The sequence below is a fragment of the Vigna unguiculata genome, chromosome 6 (genome assembly GCF_037176805.1).
Source record: "Vigna unguiculata cultivar grain cowpea cultivar isolate G323 ecotype 2 chromosome 6, ASM3717680v1, whole genome shotgun sequence".
Classification (NCBI taxonomy): domain Eukaryota; kingdom Viridiplantae; phylum Streptophyta; class Magnoliopsida; order Fabales; family Fabaceae; genus Vigna; species Vigna unguiculata.
Window position 1 is genome coordinate 25915383 of NC_140797.1, and position 19850 is coordinate 25935232.

The following is a 19850-nucleotide window of genomic DNA, read 5'->3' on the forward strand; positions in this document are numbered from 1 at the left end:
TCCACTGTTTGTTGACAAGTTGATATTGCTTGAGTTTTCATTTGATAACATCACATTTGAAGCATGGAAAGGATTAAGGCAATCTTGTTGAATTTATAACTCAGTGCCAAATAGCCAACCTGTAAATAATCATCCTGTGTTGATAGCCCATTTGAGCCTAATTGTTTGAATTATGCACCTTAACCTTAACTTGAATTATTATCCTTTCCCTTTGGACACTTAAGGATAGAGAGCATATGTGCATTTTTATTCAACTGTAAGGGTAATTGGTTGGTAGAATTGCACTTAAGGAAGAAAAAGGATGAGTATCATAATTCACTCTTTAGTATTGTGTAGGAATGTATATATTTACTCAAAAAAAAGGGAAATAAAAGAAAATAACAAAAAGAGATAAGAGTGAATTATGAATGAAAAAGAAACTTGGTGTATTGAGGTTTCAATTGTGAGGAATGGAGAGTAGAATTGAAATTGGGTTTGAATTGTAGCTATGCTCTCTTTTCTAAGTTGTGCTTTTGTGATCTTGAAAAACCATTATTCTTGAAAAGCCTAGCCTCATTACAACCTTGAAAACACCTTAAGATCCATGCTGATTGTGTGTTTGTGGTTGGATTGAAAATGACTAGCAATTTTGATTTGTTAATAACTAGATTCACCATTTGCTTCTGATTTTGAATCTATGGTTTGGAATGCAAAAGTTGTCTGGTCAGGAACTGTGAAAATGATTTCTCAATAACCAATTTCAAAAGTTGGTTGTTACATCATATTACTTTGCTTGAGGACAAGCAAGATGCTAGAAAAGAATGAGCTTCATAGTTTTTGTTGAAAAGAAGTCACATGATCCCTGTTTTGTGTAATTTTCAGGTAAATTATAGTAGAAAGAGGAAAGAACACAAGAAGAGTGAAAGGAGAAATGAAGAAACAGAAAAGAAACTCTGCAGGGTCGCTCAAACCAAAGCAATCTCGCCCAAGCGAGAGCTTGGGCCGCCATTCTCACCTAAGCGAAGAAGGATCTCGCCTAAGCAAGAGCTTGTGCAGTAGAGATCATCTTTTGCCGCCACTCTCGCCCAAGCGAGATTTGATACTGCCAATCTCGCTTAAGCGAGATTTTGTGAAGGGGCCTCTACAATTTTGTAATTCTCGCTTAAGCTAGGATTGGGTCGCCTAAGCGAGACCCTTTCTTCATGTTGAAGTACTCTATCTCGCCCAAGCGACAATTCGTGATGTATATACATTGTGGAGGTTCAAAACTGCAAATTAGCTGGAGATTTTTGGTGAGAAACTACAGAACTGTAGAAGCTGCAACCACAAGCAGAGCACATAGCATATTTTCTCTTCTTCTTCTTTAGTTCATAGGTTTTAATGGCTGCCATGAGTGGCTGAATCTTCCTTCTTGGGATTGAATGTAATCTACTCAAACTTGGATGTAATCTGGTGATATTTATATATAGCATTTCTGTTTTTACTCAATATTGGTATTATTGTTCCGTTCTTAATGCTTGATTCTATCTGATCAATAGATGTTTTGATTTTGATTTTTAGATCTGACTAGAAAGTATTTCTGAAAATCTGATTTGAACAATGATACTTGATATACTGTGATGCTAGGAATAGATCTCAATATATCAATTGCTTTTAACACTCGACCGTATTGCTGGATAATTTGCTGAATATGTGAGGAATCAATATTCAGGGAACTAATCTTATGAATTTTATACACGAGGGATTGGTATAAATGATTTTTGAGTGTGCATCAATATTGGTATTTTCAGATGTTATATATTATATTCATCTATATTACAGACAAGGGAGATAGATGAAATTCAATCCCAGTTTCTTTTACTGTATTTTTCTAAACTTTTCGCTTTTATTGTATTCATTTTATGCAATAGTTAATGTCAAATCAAATTAAAATCTTTGTACATATGCTGATTGAGATAATTATTAATTTTCACTAAATCCGTTCCTCGTGGGTTCAACACTCCTACTTTAAATCATTATACTACAGTTGACTTTTGGTATGCTTGCCAAGAGACCAATAAGTATTTTTCATGCAGAAAGATTGGAAGGATGTAATGATAATGAAGCAGGACCAAGTAATACACACGCCAGTACCATTCAACATGGTTAGTCAACTATTTCCATAAGTAGTTAATACTCATTTTGGTACCATTGAACCTGATTAGTATATTTTCCCTGCCATAATTAATACATGTTATGCTTTAATAATGCACTTTTAATACTTTTGCAATTTATAATACTACATTTTTTTATTATTCTTCCAATTTATAACAATATTGTAGATATGCTACATAGATTCCACCGTACACATAATAATGCTAGAAATTTTTCAAATACGGTTCTGATGCTCAAATTTCAATTGCCTACACCAACTACATGTCCACATTGTCATGCACGATTATTTTATCATGAATCACGCGATATGTGTTGCTCTGGTGGCAAAGTGTTACTTTCACGTGTTCCTCCTCCACATGAGCTACTTCAAATATTTTCAGATCAAACATTTGAAAGTAGACATTTTAGACAACATATAAGAAGTTACAATCATGTCTTTTCATTCACTTCTCTTGGTGTTAGTATGGATGAAACTATAGTAGCAAATGGTCGTGGTATATATAGTTTTCGTGCTCAAGGTGCAATCTATCATAAGATAGGAGGATTTTATCCAAATGATGGGTCTCAACCTCGATTTTTGTAGTTGTATATTTATGATACTAAACATGAATTACAAAATAGGATGTTGGAAAACCCCCAATAATGAAGGATTATCTTGTTTTCTTTTAGAGTTATGAATATGGTGAAGTTGTTTAAAAAAGTTTTTTGAAAATTCCCACTGGACATTAAGATAGCATGCTATTTAGATGAAAGGAAGAAGAGAGTTGGATTCAAGTTAACACACACACACACGAATTCAACAACACTTAAAGAACAAAATGAAAGAAGAAACATTAAAAATGGAAAGCATAGAAGATGAGCAATGGGTGAAGCACGCCACTCATAGGGGGGATCTAAGCCAACCAAACCCTAGAGATGAGTGATGGTGCCACCACTTGCAAGCAAGATAAGGCAAAGGTGAGTTCACTTCTAGGAAGGAGAGCTCCCGGAATTTGGTGGTTGATAACACAAAGTTTATAACAAAATGATCAAACCTTTTACAAGACAAGGAGCATCCTTTAAATAGGAGTTCATAGGGGTCCTTTAGCAAATACAAAAACATGCCCTAAAAACCTAAGCCATGTAATTCTTGGCCAAGTGAAGCAATGTGGTTGGTGGATGCATTCCCATAAGGATTCTAGGTCAAAAGAGGAAGGAGACCAAGTAGCCTTCAATGGAATAAACCAAAAAGGCAAAAGGAGACAAGGTATATGTCTACTTTTGCTTTTACTTTATGCTTTTTGCATTCCTCTCTCTTCCACTTCATCCATGTGCTCCAATCACCATGTGCCACCTAGCCATGCTCTACTTTCTCTTAATTACCTACAAAACAAGACAAACAAGGATTAACATGTTGGTTTAAGTTAATCTAATCTTGGTTAAAAGGTCAACTTTGGGTCAAAGTCAACAAGTCAACCAAAATAAGTGAACTAGAAACCAACTTAGGGAATTCAAACTAAGGTAATGCAAAACAAAGATAAAGATGATGGAATAGAAGACTCCCCTCTAGACATGCTTCTAGTGATCCTTCTTGAGGGAGCTTCTAAGGAGGTGGTCACGCCGTCATCACTCAACTTCATCAAACTATTGTTTATAAATTGCAACAAATACTACACCGGTGCAATCCTTTTGTGCATGTATTTCGACAACTTGCTCAAGAACCAAATATTCATATATGTTCTTTACTCATTAAAGAGCGTCCTACGAATCAACCACAATATAATCTTCCAACTACATCTCAAGTAGCAGCTGTTATTGTTACTATAGACACATAATCAATGGCACGTGGCCAAGATATTAAAGTTGTAGATCACGATGGAAATTTAATGAACATATAAGAGATCGTAGGATATTATGACCTTTTACAATATCCTTTATTATTCCCTTTTGGAACATATGGCTAGAACACCAACACAAAAAATCATAATAGTCAAAGTATCTCTTGCCGAGAATATTATAGTTTCATGCTTCAAGTAAATTCTATCATAATTACCTTTGTTTCATCAAATTACTTATGAAGAAGGCTAACATATTTTTAGAAACACATGATTATTTAATGTATATTCGTCCAAATGATCAGTCTGTAATATTACAAGCGGGACGACTTTTACAACAATATGTTGTAGATAATTACGTTAAGATTAAGACCGAGAGGTTATGATGGATTCGTAATTATCAAAACAACATTCGTGCTAAAGTGTACCAAGGTTTGCAAGATGCTTTGCATGAAGGAAAAACTCACGCATGTAAATATATTTAAAATAACATTTATCACATCTAAATATATTATCATTCACTCTTTCATTTCTTTAAAGATACTGTTGGAAAGAGGACAATATTACCATCGTCATTTACTGGTAGTTGTTGAGACTTAACACCACGATATCAAGATGGTATGACAATTGTTGCTCATAATGGAAAACCTGATATTTTCCTTAAATGACATGCAATCCATCTTGGAATGAAATTTCTTCTGAACTACAAAATCAACAAACTCCACAAGATCACCCTGACTTGCTCACAAGATTCTTTCGAGCAAAATTTGAGTAATTTAAGGAAGATATTGTTAATAAAGAAGTCCTCAGAAAAGTTATTAGTTATATGTATGTTACTGAATTTCAAAAACGTGGGTTACCGCATGTACACATGTTATTGATCTTAGATAATAATGATAAGTTACATGATCCACAAGATTATGATAGCATTGTCAAGGCAGAAATACCAAATAAGGAAGAAGAACCCTAATTGCATGAAGTTGTGTTGAAATACATGATACATGGTCCTTATGAAACTCTCAATCCTAGATCACCATGTATGAAGCGCAATCAATGCCAAAAGAGATTTCCCAAAGATTTCTTGGAAGAAACACGACAAGGTAATGATTCATATCCTCAATATAGAAGACGTTTTGATGAACCAATTTCCATAAATAGAAATGTGACTGTTGACAATAGATGGGTGGTTCCTTATAACCTTTGGTTACTCTTAAAATACGACTGTCATATAAAGGTTGAGGTCTGCAGCAGCATCAAAAGTATTAAATATTTGTATAAGTATGTTTACAAAGGACCAGATCGAGTAGCAACGAAGATTCATAAAAAACCCATTATAGATGAAGTCCAGCAATATCTCGATGCTAGATGGATTTGTGCTCCCGAGACTTTATGGAAAATCTTCAGATTTACAATCTGTCGAATGAATTCAGTTGTTGAAAGATTGCAAATTCATTTACCAAATCGACAACAAGTGCGATTTTATAAGCAACAAAACATCAATGACGTGTTGAATGATGATATCAACTCCAAAACCATGCTCACACAATTTTTTGCCCTCAATCAAAGAGATCCCAATCTAGAACATTTTTGTATCGAGAAATTCCAGAGCATTATTGTTGGAATAATAAACACAAGGAATGGTACCCAAGAAGGTCAAACAAGAAATTTTTCGGTCGAATTTATATTGTATCTCCTTCTAAAGGAGATAAGTTTTTCTTGCGGGTTTTGCTTTCTCACATAAGAGGACCAACCAGTTGGGAATATCTATTATCATCAAATAAAACATATTGTCACACATTTAAAAAGGCATTTGAGAAATGAGGAGTTTTAGAAAGTGACAATAGTATTCATCAATGCTTAGTTGAAGCATCAACTTTACAAATGCCATATGCTTTATGAAGACTATTTATGACTATATTACTTTTTTGTGAATCAACTGATGTTAGAAGCCTTTGGAATCAGTTCAAATCACCTTTATACTAGAAGATTATACTTCAACCAACACTTCTGTCAATGAGAACTTGATTCCTATGTTATTGAGGGATTTAAATGACTTTTTAATTCAGCATGGTAAAGCAATCAAGGATTTTGATTTGCCACCTTTATCTTATTATGCATTGGAAACTACTTCCGTACCAAGAATTATACAAGAAGAATTATTAATACAGATACCTCATGAAGATGTAGAAAAACTTAATGACATAATTATCGATCTATTTCCAGGAGAAGAACGTAATTTGTTGTCATTTGATGAGGTTGAAGGAGACACATATCATTTATACCAACATGAGTACTTGCACACTATTTCTCCAGGAGGTTTGCCACCACATAACTTAAAGGTTAAAAAATGATCACCATTAATGTTGTTACGAAACATAGACCCTAAATCTGGGTTATGTAATGGGACAAGATTACTATGTCGTGGGTTCTACATGAACATGTTGGATGTTGAAATATTGACAGGTCACCATGCAGGAAAGAGAGCTTTCTTACTAAGAATTAAACATAAAACAACAAAGAGTGCAGGCCTTCCTTTGGTTTTTATTAGGAAACAATTCCCTATAAGATTGAGTTTTGCAATTACTATAAATAAATCAGAAGGACAAACTATACCTATCGTTGGAATTTACCTTCCACGACATGTTTTCAGCCATGGTTAGTTATATGTTGCATTATAAAGAGGTGTTTCTCAAACTTCCACAAAAATTCTTATTAAAGAAGGACACCTTGAAGGACAAGAAGGCATTTTTACCAAGAATGTTGTTTATAAGGAAATTTTATTATCTCAAAACTAGGTATTTTTCGTTTTTTACTTCATTTGTGTCATTAAAATGACTATATCTTCATATTCTACTTCATTATATGATGAGGCCGACGACAACGTTGATCGACGGAAATGTACTCCATTCGACAGAGATGACCTCCAAACGTCGATTATTCAGTGGAATCGACGGGAAAACACAGTGGAAGATCGGTTATTGAAGTGAACTCTCGAATCTCTCAGGCTTCTCACTAGATTGGTAAACCCGACGAGGTGAAACCTAATTTAGGGTTTAGGGTTTGAGCAGAGACGAAAGGGGAGTGTTCTCAACCAAGTTTTAACATACATCTCAGCTAAGTGTTTACAAACAATGGCTTGTCCCTATATGGAAGAGAGGGAACCAGAGAATGGAAGGAAAGAAGGGATGCCATCTAACTAACAAGTTCCTAACGGCAAGGTTGAAACCCTAAAGTTGAAAAGGGCGAAGGGTAAAGGAACTTTAACGGCTGCGTGACTGGAATGCGTGACTGGAGGGAAGCAAACGCTATCACAGGTTTGAACCCTAACGATGCTGCCAAATAAAAAACGATGTGGGTTGATCTGCGAAATGGAAAGCAGTTTGAAGAAACGTGATCAATGTGAAGCACTTATTGGGCCGTTGAAGCAATTAAAATGAATGGCTTCGAGTTGATTCTGGAGTGTGACGGTGGAGCGTGAAGATGTTGCACGCAAGAGTGAATTTGGGCTGGCAGAGGTTGAACGAATTGATTCGCATGATTGGCTGCCTATGGGTGATGAATTGCAAGCCCAACAGAGACGCTGATTGTAGGCCCAACAAAGACACTGTCCATGCTGGTGGAGAAAGTATGTGCTGCTGGTCACGCTAACATATGGAAGAAATTGGGCCACTTCCAGATTCAGTCTGAAGCCCAAAGAAAGCCTCCATGCGTGATAGTGCGAAGTAGGTGTCATAGTTATTGGGCCATAGGCCCATTACCAATACTTAAAGATTGGGCAGCTTGGAAAAATGGGCTACAACTAAGAAAATAAACCAAATTAAAACAACATTTATTTAATTGAAAATAGAGAAATTAAAAGATATTAAAAAGAATGGGCCTAGGCGTTGGCCCAATGCTATAAGCCTTATTGAGGTCACATCATTCCCTCCCTCTTGAAGAGGATATGTCCTCAGATCAAGAGGGTTGTGAAACGCTCACAACAACCAAACGAAGATTCCACTAGGATAAAAAAACAAATCTGCAATAATCATCAAACAAGATAAGATTAAAATCATAATGATCATGTAGTATAATTGATTGGGGAATGTGTGAAAGTGGGCTTATAAATTTTGAAAAAGTTGGTATTAGGCCCACTTCACAAAAACAATGGCTTACACTTTGACTAAGATGATATTTGAAAAAAATTTTAGAGTCAAACTGTGTTTTGGCACAAGATATTGAAGAGGATGAAATAAGGGAATGAGATGGAGAACAAAATGTTTAAGAGAAAAATAACTTGAAAGATTTAATGACAAAGGCAATAGAGTTTAAAGATGGGAGAACTCCTTTTGAAAAATTGAACTTAATGGAAGGGATTGGTGAAGGATTGATCACCAAATCCTTAACAATGAGTTCCCTTTTTGCTTTTGAAATGATCTTTAACTCTACCACTGGTGATTGTATTTTAAGCTCACTCTCTTGTCTTATTTTCTCTCGTTCTTCTAAGTCTTTTCTCTCATTCTTTTCTTTTGCTTTTCTTAGACTCTCCTCTTTTGTCTTTTCTTCTTCCTCTCTTTTTTTCTTCTCTTTTATCTCTTTTTCCTCTTGTTCTCTTTGAGCACAAAGTTTCTCAAACTGTTCTTTTTCTCTCTTCTTTTCATACTCTCGAAGCTTTTGATGTTTATCTTGCTCTCTCTTGTATTTTTCTCTCTTTCTTTGTTCACTCAAGAGAAAGTCTAAATTGTGCTTAAAATCTTTTTCTAGTCTAGAAAACTTAGCAATGTTTTGGATGAATGCATCCCCAATGTCAATAAAGTCTTCTATCCTAGCTTGTTGTGCTTTAGTGATGCTAAATGAAGGGGGAATGAAATATTTCCACATGCATGTTTTTAATTCATAAAATGTATTGATGCATGATGTTCTCCCCTTTTTCACTCTATATTCCCTCTCGTGCCACCACTCATATGCACGTTCTACAAACCTAGAAGTAACATGCCTAAGAATGTCTATGTGACTATATTTACTAAACATTGGTTGCACCAATTTCTCAGTATCCCACATCCAATCTCTAAATGATATTGGTCCTATATCTTCCCCAAAGAATGGAATGTCACTATGAATGGTATGATGCAACTGATGACTACTATGTCTACCCAAATGCACACTACTATGCCTATCTACATGCATACGACTAGAAGAAGAAAAACTCATTGTCAAACAATTTTGGAAAACACTTTTAGCAAAACAATTTTTCACAAAGAAGTTGATGAATTTCTAAAGAGAAAATAGTTGAAAATATTTCTAGAGATACTCCCAAGAAAGGGAGGTGAGTCACATAGACAAGCTTAGGAACCAAGCCTTTCCTAGCCAAAGATCTTTAGAATGCTTTCACAAAAAATCTCAATAAAAATACGAATGAAAATAGATTGTGTGAAAACAATTGAACAAAATGTGTGAACAAAGTGAAATCTAAAGACCAAAAGAAGGTCAACTAAGTGATAAACACATTGCACCTAGATATCACGGTGACCTAAAACATAAATGGTAAACACACAAATCACACAAAACCTGGACATTGAAAAACAGAAAACATAAAGACTTAAAACATAAACTAGACGAAAAAAACCTAAGTGAAAATTCAAGTAGCCTTTGGAACCCCTTGAACCTCACACTATACGCTTAAACTATTACAATTAAATGCTAAGGATGGGATTGCTCTAAAGCATTTTCCCACCTAAGCCAAATGAAACAAATAAAAACATAAAACTTAAAAAAAATTACACAAAGTTCATGACATCAAAACAACAAAACAAAAAAGAAAGCTATGCTATGCTCCACTCTCGCTCTAGCCTCCAAATATGTCTCCCTTAAGAGTGCGCACTCCTTCTTTGAGGTCCCAGCTCACTCCTCAAAAGTCTCTCGGTAGCCACTCACTTTGTTTTGCCTCACAGTTCCTCTTTCACTTCAACTCTACCTTCAAGATAAGGAAATCACCTACAAAGGTGCCAAATCAGTGAGTTGCAAGCAAAATGAACCAAGAGCACTCACATTCTCCCACATAAGAATAACAAAGCAGAAAAGCAATAAAAAGCTCAAATGGAAGAAGTGGACAACATCTAGTGAAAGATTAAATGACAAACTGAATGGAATAATCAAAGAAGATAAGCAAGAAACAAGCTAAGAATTAAAGTTGGCACACAAAAGGATCCTAAAGAAAATGTCTAGAATAAGATGAATAAAACCAAACTCAAACAAGACTCAAAGTAAGTTGAATCAAGAGTGAGAACATATGCAAACAGAGTTGAAATGGACAGTATAACTATGTTGTGGTGACTAGGCCACTTTAACACAAACACTCAGTTCATTCCAGGAATTCTTTTCTTTTCTTTCAATGCTCAAAGTGGTTTTGACTTATTAGCAGTTGAAGCCATAACTCACAGCAAATTCAGTTTTCCCATACCAATTCAACTAGCAAGTGCATATGACAGAGTAAAAGCAATTAATTCAACTCAAAAATCAATTTTGAAAGTATCACACAAGGAAACAAAAGAAACAGATTTGACATGGCAGTGCAGTAACCAATCAACAAAACTGTTTCACATAACCAAAACTGATGTGGTGAATCACATAGATGACACAGCTACACTAAACAAAGTCTACAGTGGAACAACACAGACATATGTAACAAATTTTGAAACACTGATGCTGGCCAAAGTAGTCATAGACTACGACAATCATGGCACCACAGAGTGGCTACTGCATAGAAATAAAAGCAAGTGGAACTCACAAGTAATCCCATGGTTAGTGCACACAAATGTGAACGAAACAAAGAAATTGGCCAACACAATCAAAGCAAAAAAAAATGAAATTGCAAGGGAACAAACTAAGGTACCAAATTGTGGTAGACCATAGCAGCAACCCATACGATTGACAAAAGCACTGCTCAGATATTAATGAAGGCAATTGATAGCAGATCTGATGCGGATGCAAGGAAATAGAACTGGACAAACAACCACACCATGCAGCACAATGTGAAACAATACTTCAGCAATGAAAAAAGTATTAGACAGTGCAATAACATAACTGATGAAGGATTATCTTGTTCCTTTTGAAGATTATTGAATATGGTGTGAGTTGATTAAGAAAGCTAAGTGAAATCCCCACTAGACATTAAGATAGCAAGCTATCTAGATGTGAAGGTTCCTTTCACAAAGCTCAAGAGAAGAAGATGATGGATTAATTCAAAACAAAAAGGAAATGGAAAGCACATAAACCATAGAAAACCATGAACAATTAAAGGAAGAAGAAAACATAAAATGGAAAGGAAAGAAATGGTAAAAATGTGAGAAGCACGCCACTACAAGGCTTGGCTAGAAGCCATGGCAACCTTGAAGATGAGTGGATGGGTGCCGCCACTTGCTATGCAAGATAAGGCTTAAAAGTATTCACTCCCAAGGGAGGAAACTCTCACAAATGGTTGAGACACAAGAGTGTTTTTACTTCAAAATGTTCAACCCTTTTACATGTCTAGGAGCACCCCTTATATAGAAGAGTTTAGGGGCATCTAAGCAAATAATAGATACATAAGGATGTCTCTACAAAAACCTTTCTAGAAACTAGGTCAAATAAGATTACAAAAAATGAGAGACAAAAGAGCTAACTATGGTGTGTGCAAGGCTAATTTCGTTCTAGCACAAAAGGAGACAAATAATGTGTCTCATATATCTCCATAAAGTGGCCAAAGTGTGCTAAAAACAAAGGAGACCAATGGTACATAGGTACACTTGCTTCATGCCTTTTACTTCATGCTTTATGCCTTTGCTTTACTCTCTCCTCCACATCATTTATGCTCCCCAATCACCATGCACCACCTAGCATTGATTTCTTGCTCCTAATTAACCTACAAAGCAAATAAACATAGATTAACATGTTGGCTTAAGTCAAGTCAACTATAGTCAACAAGTCAAACCTAGTCAAAGGTCAACAAGTCAACTAAAGTTGATTCAACTAAGTCAACTTTGGGAATCAAAAATAACAAACACAAATGAAAGGGATAAAGGATTAGTGAACTTCCTTTCTAAACATGCTTAGTCTTCTTAAGCATGTGCCTCCATCCTTGGTTGGGGTCAATCCTTCATCATCCTCCCCTCCTTGGAGAGAATTTGACCACAAATTCTTTAAGCCTTGGTAGATGGAGCTTGACTTGATTTGGGGGAGGATTTGCGCCTCCCTTTTATGACCTCTTGTTCCATGCCGTCTAAGGGTATTACCCCTAGCTTTGGTAAGGCCATCTTTATTTTCTAGAGTAATCTTTCTCTTTTGCTTATGCTTTGGGCCTTCCTTTTTGGCTTGGGAAGAAAAGGAAGGGTAATGCACATCTTCCTTTGGGAGAATTTTTTTGTAGGAAAGTAACACCTTAGTGAAAGCTTGCCCCTTTTCTTTTTCTTCTTTATCTTTTCTTATTATATTTCTATCCTTATTAACTTCTTGAGGTGATAGAGATTGTAAAGTGGTCTTTTTCCCATTTATTAAGAAAATGTATTGGTTGGTATGACCATCATGTAAAGTTTGTTTATCAAATTGCCATGGCCTACCTAGTAAGATATGTGTGACTTCCATGGGAACAACATCACATAGCACCTCATCTTTGTAGCTTCCTATAGAGAAGTTAATAAGGACTTGTTTGTTAACATATATTTCTCCCTCTTTACTTATCCAAGCAAGTTTGTAGGGCTTAGCATGAGGAATGGTCTCTAAGCTAAGCTTTTCCACCAACCTTGTGCTAGCTACATTGGTACTACTTCCTCCATCAATAAGTAGAGAGTAGAGATGTCAAAATGGGTTTCAACCCGTGAGCCAACCCGGCTCACCACGGGTTCGAGCCGGGTTGGTGTTGAGAAAAATTCAACTTTTTTAAAAGTGGGTCGAACTCAACCCGGCTCACTTAACCCACAGGTTAAACAGGTTCGAGCCGGGTTGAAGGTGGGTTGGCCCACTTAACCCACCAACATTTTTTTTATTTTTTTTAAATTTTCTTTTATTTTTTTTAATTTTTTTAATAATTATTTACTACTCCTATTATATTTGTTCACAATTTCATATTTTTAAATGCTAGAATGTTACTTAATTATATTTGAATAGTTTGAATGTTTAATTAATTTGATTGTCAAGTTATATTTATGTTGATACTTTAATCTTTTAACTATAATCTTTATAATAAATTACTCAAGTAACCGTCTTATAAACATTTTTTTTCTAAATTAGCATGAAAAAATGAATAGTTTTTTTATTTATATTTTGTTCAATAGCGTGACAAAAAAATTGTAATATTAGCCATGCTTTCTTAGACTAATGGATACTTTCTTGGAAATAATTCTTCATATATTGGTGGTGAGCATAATCAAAACATTGGTTCTTGATTTTACTATGATTGTCATTTCATGGGTTACTTAAAAATTTATTTAAATATTTGAATACTAAAAAAAAAATTTTTAGGTGGGTTGGTGAGCCAACCCACTTAACCCACCAACCCGTGGTGGGTTGAGCCGGGTTACAAAATTTTTGGCTCACCAGAAAGTGAGTCGGGTTGGGTTCATTCATTTTCAACCCAGCTCATGGTGAGCCAACCCGTGTGAGCCGGGTTGGCTCACTTTGACATGTCTAGTAGAGAGCAAACCCATTTGTTAATTTTGCATCTAGATTGAAAAATGTTTTCTCTTTGAGTTGGCTCAAACTAACTTTGATCTTAACCTATCATGCGCCTTAATAACATAGGGTCTTTCTAAAAAATTTTAGTTTTACTAGAGGAAGAAGATTCTTTTGAAAGAGAATGAGGAGATGAGTGTTCACTTTCAATATCATTACTCTTTTTTAAGATCATGGTCCTTTTGGTTGGGCAATTAAAAGGAATGTGATTGTAACCCAAACATTTAAAACATTTAATGAAACTTGATCTTTGAGAAGTGGAATGTGAATGTGATCACTTGGTGACTTACTTTTACTTGGTGGTTCTTGATGAGAGTTAGAAGGGAACTTATCATGTTTCTTTTTATCCTTTCCCTTCCATGAGTGACTAAAGTAGTGGTTGGGTGAGTAACTCTTCTTTGCCCTTCTTTTACTTTTCAATTGAATTTCAATCCCAAGGACAAGTGTGAAAACATTTTCTAGAGTGGAGTACTCATACAACTCTACTTGGTCTTGTATGTCTCTCCTAAGACCACTCACAAATATTTTTATTTTCTCTTTGTTAGTTTCTTTTATTTCAACCCTACGCATTTGAGACTCTAATTCTTTAAAGTACTCACTCACACTCATAGAACCTTGTTGAAGCCTTTGGAGCTTCAAAAGAAGTTCCTTCCTATAGGAGGGAGGAACAAATCTAGCGCGCATAAGAGTTTTAATGTCCATCCAAGAAGCCGCAGGTGGCCCTTGGTCATAATTCTTACAAACTTTATGCCACCAAGTATTGGTATACTCCAAAAATCCTAAAACTACTAGATCAACTTGTGCTTGATCCTTTACATGATTTTCATTGAAAATTTGCTCAACTTTAGCTTCCCAATCAAGGAAGATTTTGGGATCACATCCACCATAGAACTTAGGAATCTTTGGAGTTTGCTTCTCTTGTGATGGGTTGCAGCAAGAATGCCCTATTTTCCTAGCTTCTCTTTCTTGCTCTTTAGCTTCAAGCCTTTGAATGTGCTCTTGGATTCTTAGGTCACTTTGCTCCTTGTCTTTTCTCAATTGTTCAAAGGACTCCTTCCTAGACAACTCCAAATCCCGAAGCAATCTCATCAATGTATTGTTTTTGTTTGGAGTAGGTGCATTTGATGAACTTGCCATGATTCCTACGACAAAACACTCAAAGCCAAAAGAAAATAAATGAATTAGGGGTTAGACAACATGAAAACCAAGACCAATTCCAACCCAAAATGTAACCCAAGTGTTTATATAACTCTCCCAAAGTAACAAGGCAAGGTACACTTAAAGCTCCTCCAAGGAGTGAAGAAAACACTTTGTTCAAAAATCCTTTTCTTGCATACAAGTGGCTCGGTTCAAACACTCAAGAATTTCAAGAAGACAAACATATTATGACAAAACCAAGAGTACCTAAAGACAAGCAAGAAAAGCACAAAAACAAGAAATGCTAAACTCTAAAGAAGAAAAGTTTGAGACAAACTTTTAACAAGACTAAAACAAGAAAAGCACATTATAAGAATGACATGGAAAATACTTGAACATGCATTCCCTAGTCCTAAATCATGCATACACCAAGAAAGATCATAACCAAGTCAAAGAATGGAACTAATTTGCCAATATCACCCATTTCTCAAGCATGAAAACTAGTAGCATAACACTTAGTGACAAACACACTTTGAGTTCACCAATGAGCAAGTTTGCTCTCGGTTTTTTGACAAATTTTGTTGTAAAAATTTTCTTCTTTTCACAACTAGCTTCATAAAATGGTGAGAAAGAGTTTTAGGTGGCTTGGACACTTAGTTCCTCAAGTTTTAGGCCAAAATCAATTTCATGGAGCATACATCAAGCAAGACATAAAGTGAAAGCAAGATTCAAATACTTGAAAAAACAAGAATAAGAAAACTTCAAGTTAACATATGACATATGACTCAAGCAAAAGTTAGACACATTTAAAGACTCAACATGACATACACAAAGACACAAACATGTAGCTATCAGGCATTTAAACTCATGGATTTGAGGCTCAAAGACTAAACATCCAAAGACATGTTATCCAATCACATTTAGGAGCTTAAAGAGGTGCAAAAACCGTAGCCAAACTGCCACAACAAAACCTAAAAACACTGATTCACGTATTCTTGGCAGATCTAACCTTTGCTCACTAATTTGATCATAACTTTCTCCACAGAACTCCAAATGTGTTGGTTCTTTTTTTTTTGGAAACTAGACTCAAAGAGCTTTCTTTTCACACCTAAAACGTAATTTTTGGACCGCTGAGCTGGTGCAATTTAATGTTTTAAAATCGTCAAGTTTTCTTCCAGCACTATTTTTGTGTGTCATGGAAGTGGATTTGAACCATACCAAGATAGCTAAAACAAGACAAGGTTAGCACATGAAAAACACCATATTCAAGATAACCTAGGCTCTATGATGAAGGATTGACCCTAACCAAGGATGGAGGCACATGCTTAAGAAGACTAAGCATGTTTAGAAAGGAAGTTCACTAATTCTTCATCCCTTTCATTTGTGTTTGTTATTTTTGATTTCCAAAGTTGACTTAGTTGAATCAACTTTAGTTGACTTGTTGACCTTTGACTAGGTTTGACTTGTTGACTATAGTTGACTTGACTTAAACCAACATGCTAATCTATGTTTATTTGCTTTGTAGGTTAATTAGGAGTAAGAAAGAAATGCTAGGTGGCGCATGGTCATTGGGGAGCATAAATGATGTGGATGAGAGAGTAAAGCAAAGGCATAAAGCATAAAGTAAAAGGCATGAAGCAAGTGTACCTATGTACCTTTGGTCTCCTTTGTTTTTAGCACACTTTGGCCACTTTTTGGAGACATATGAGACACATTATTTGTCTCCTTTTGTGCTAGAACGAAATTAGCCTTGCACACACCATAGTTGGCTCTTTTGTCTCTCATTTTTGTAACCTTATTTGACCTAGTTTCTAGAAGCTAGGGTTAGGTTTTTGTAAAGACATCCTTAGGTATCTTTTATTTGCTTAGAGGCCCTTAAACTCTTCTATATAAGAGGTGTCCTAGACATGTAAAAGGGTTGAACATTTTGAAGTGAAAACACTCTTGTGTCTCAACCATTTGTGAGAGTTTCCTCCATAGGGAATGAATACTTTTAAGCCTTATCTTGCATAGCAAATGGCGGCACATATCCACTCATCTTCAAGGTTGCCATGGCTTCTAGCCTAGCCTTGTAGTGGCGTGCTTCTCACATTTTTACCATTCCTTTCCTTTCCATTTTATGTTTTCTTCTTCCTTTAATTGTTCTTGGTTTTCTATGGTTTATGTGATTTCCATTTCCTTTTTGTTTTGAATCAATCCATCATCTTCTTCTCTTGAGCTTTGGGAAAGGAACCTTCACATCTAGATAGCTTGCTATCTTAATGTCTAGTGAGGATTTCACTTAGCTTTCTTAATCAACTCACACCATATTCAATAAACTTAAAAAAAAACAAGTTAATCCTTCATCACTCTAGATACCAAATGATGTGGAAATTAGTGGATGTATACAATTTGAGATAATAACACAACACAACATGCAGCAGATTCAGTATGTTCATATTGATTTTTTTTTAATCCAGACTTCAACACAATGATACCAAAGCTGAATTGCACACCAACATATAACAATGCTAGGACTGAAAAAGAAAAGAATACAAGACCAACTGGATTCAATTAAGTTGATACTGAGCAGTAATAAGAATCAAGACTCGACAGAATTTGAATCAAATGCTGGTAGCTCAAGTAAATGGACACAGATTGCAGTTCTGAATTCATATTCAAATATCCACAAGAATAGGCAAAGCATAATGCATCATATCAACATGAAAATCAATGAAATAGACTAGTCCAGCATCAACAACTGAGCACAAAACCAAGAGTTAAGCATTTGTGAAGGCATAGAAAAAAAAACAAAACTGATTCAAGAATCTAGAATGCACAAAAACAAGGTGTTGATAATGCCCATGCTTTTAGCTAAACCGAAACCACATGAGAACTCTGAACATAATCAGATTTCAACATCTTAGATAAGGTTTGGTCAACAACAATCATTGGCAAACAATGGATTTTAAGACAGCACAGATTGAACACAGAGGCATTTTAAGCAGAATGGAAGAAGAACAGCATCAATTGGCACTGCTGACAATTTGCTAACGATCTAATAGCAAATTCAGAAATCATACAATCACAGTAACTAGCCAATTAAAACAGAACAGAACATAGACTGAACAAACGCGAATTAGTGAACAATACACAAATTAGGCACAATGTCTATGGAATTTAGTGATATACAAAACAACTACACAAAAGCCTAAGACAAAACATGATATTAGAAAATGTGAAAGCTAAGTAAGAAAATGAAATCAAACCTACGGACATACATTGACGACAGCAAATTCAGCGAGCTAAAAATAGTCTTTACAGTATTGATTCAAAAAATTAGAGCAACGAATTGTTAATCAATTTCAACAAGAAATCACCACGGCACATATTTAATCACAGGACATCAATCTTGAAACTCAAGAAGAACATAGCAGATATAAGTCTCGAATACTTAGCTTTGAAGACCTCCGAGATCGAGTGGCTCTAAATACCACTTGATGAGGTTGGCGACACCGTTGATCGACAAAAATGTACTCTATTCGACAGAGATAACCTCCAAACGTTGATTGTTCAGTGGAATCGACGGGAAAACGTAGCGGAAGATCGGTTATTGAAGTGAACGCTCGAATCTCTCAGGTCTCTCACTGGATTGGTAAACCCGACGAGATGAAACCTAATCTAGGGTTTAGGGTTTGAGCAGAGACGAAAGGGGAGTGTTCTCAACCAAGTTTTAACATTCATCTCAACTAAGTGTTTACAAACAATGGCTTGCCCCTTTATAGAAGAGAGGGAACTAGAGAATGGAAGGAAAGAAGGGATGTCGTCTAACTAACAAGTTCCTAACGGCAAGGTTGAAACCCTAAAGCTGAAGAGGGCGAAGGGTGAAGGAACTTTAACGACTGCGTGACTGGAGGGAAGCAAACGCTATCACAGGTTTGAACCCTAACAATGCTGCCAAATAAAAAACGATGTGGGTTGATATGCAAATGGAAAGCAGTTTGAAGAAACGTGATCTATGTGATGCACTTATTGGGCCGCTGAAGCAATTGAAATGAATGGCTTCTAGTTAATTCTGGAGTGTGATGGTGGAGCATGAAGATGTTGCCACACAAGGGTGAATTTGGGCTGGCAAAGGCTGAACAAAATGATTTACATGATTGGCTGCCTATAGGTGATGAATTGCAAGCCCAATAGAGATGTTGATTGTAGGCCCAACAGAGACATTGTCCATACTGGTGGAGAAAGTATGTGCTGCTGGTCACGCTAACATATGGAAGAAATTAGGCCACTTCCAAATTTAGTCTAAAGCCCAAAGAAAGCCTCCATGCGTGATAGTGCAAAGTAGGTGTCATAGTTATTGGGCCGTAGGCCCATTACCAATACTTAAAGATTGAGCAGCTTGGAAAAATGTGCTACAATTAAGAAAATAAACCAAATTAAAACAACATTTATTTAATTGAAAATAGAGAAATTAAAAGATATAAAAAAGAATGGGCCTAGGCGTTGGCCCAATGCTATAAGCCTTATTGGGGTCACATCATTATACTTCTATTTACAAGAATGATAGTAAAAGTCATCATATTTATTTGATACCTTGCAGGTACGATAATAACTAAGGACAACTTACACGTCAATGAAGAAATACATGTAAGTCATTTCCACAATTTCATACCACAAGAGGTGATATCCAATAAGTGTAGTTTTAAAAGTTTAGTTCCTAATCTTACAATAGTTGACATTTTCTTTGTAGAATACATAATTTTTAAACCAATGGAACACTTGGAATGATGAATATTCACTCTCATTGGTTAGGCCATTAGACAATAAGGTAATCAAATTAATTCATTTCAACTATAATATGTCATGTTTACATATATCAGTACAACTATATTGTACATCATGTTTACATATATTGTTCTTCAATTATAGACTCATCATTTGGAAATTTATTCTATTGGTTGAGGATCCACTGTGATAACTAATAAAACACAACTTTCAAATTTAATCAAACGAGAATTACTTTCTCAAAAGACAAGCAAGTATTATGCACATTTAAAATTATTTACTTTCTTCCATTATTCTTCTATTATACCACACAAA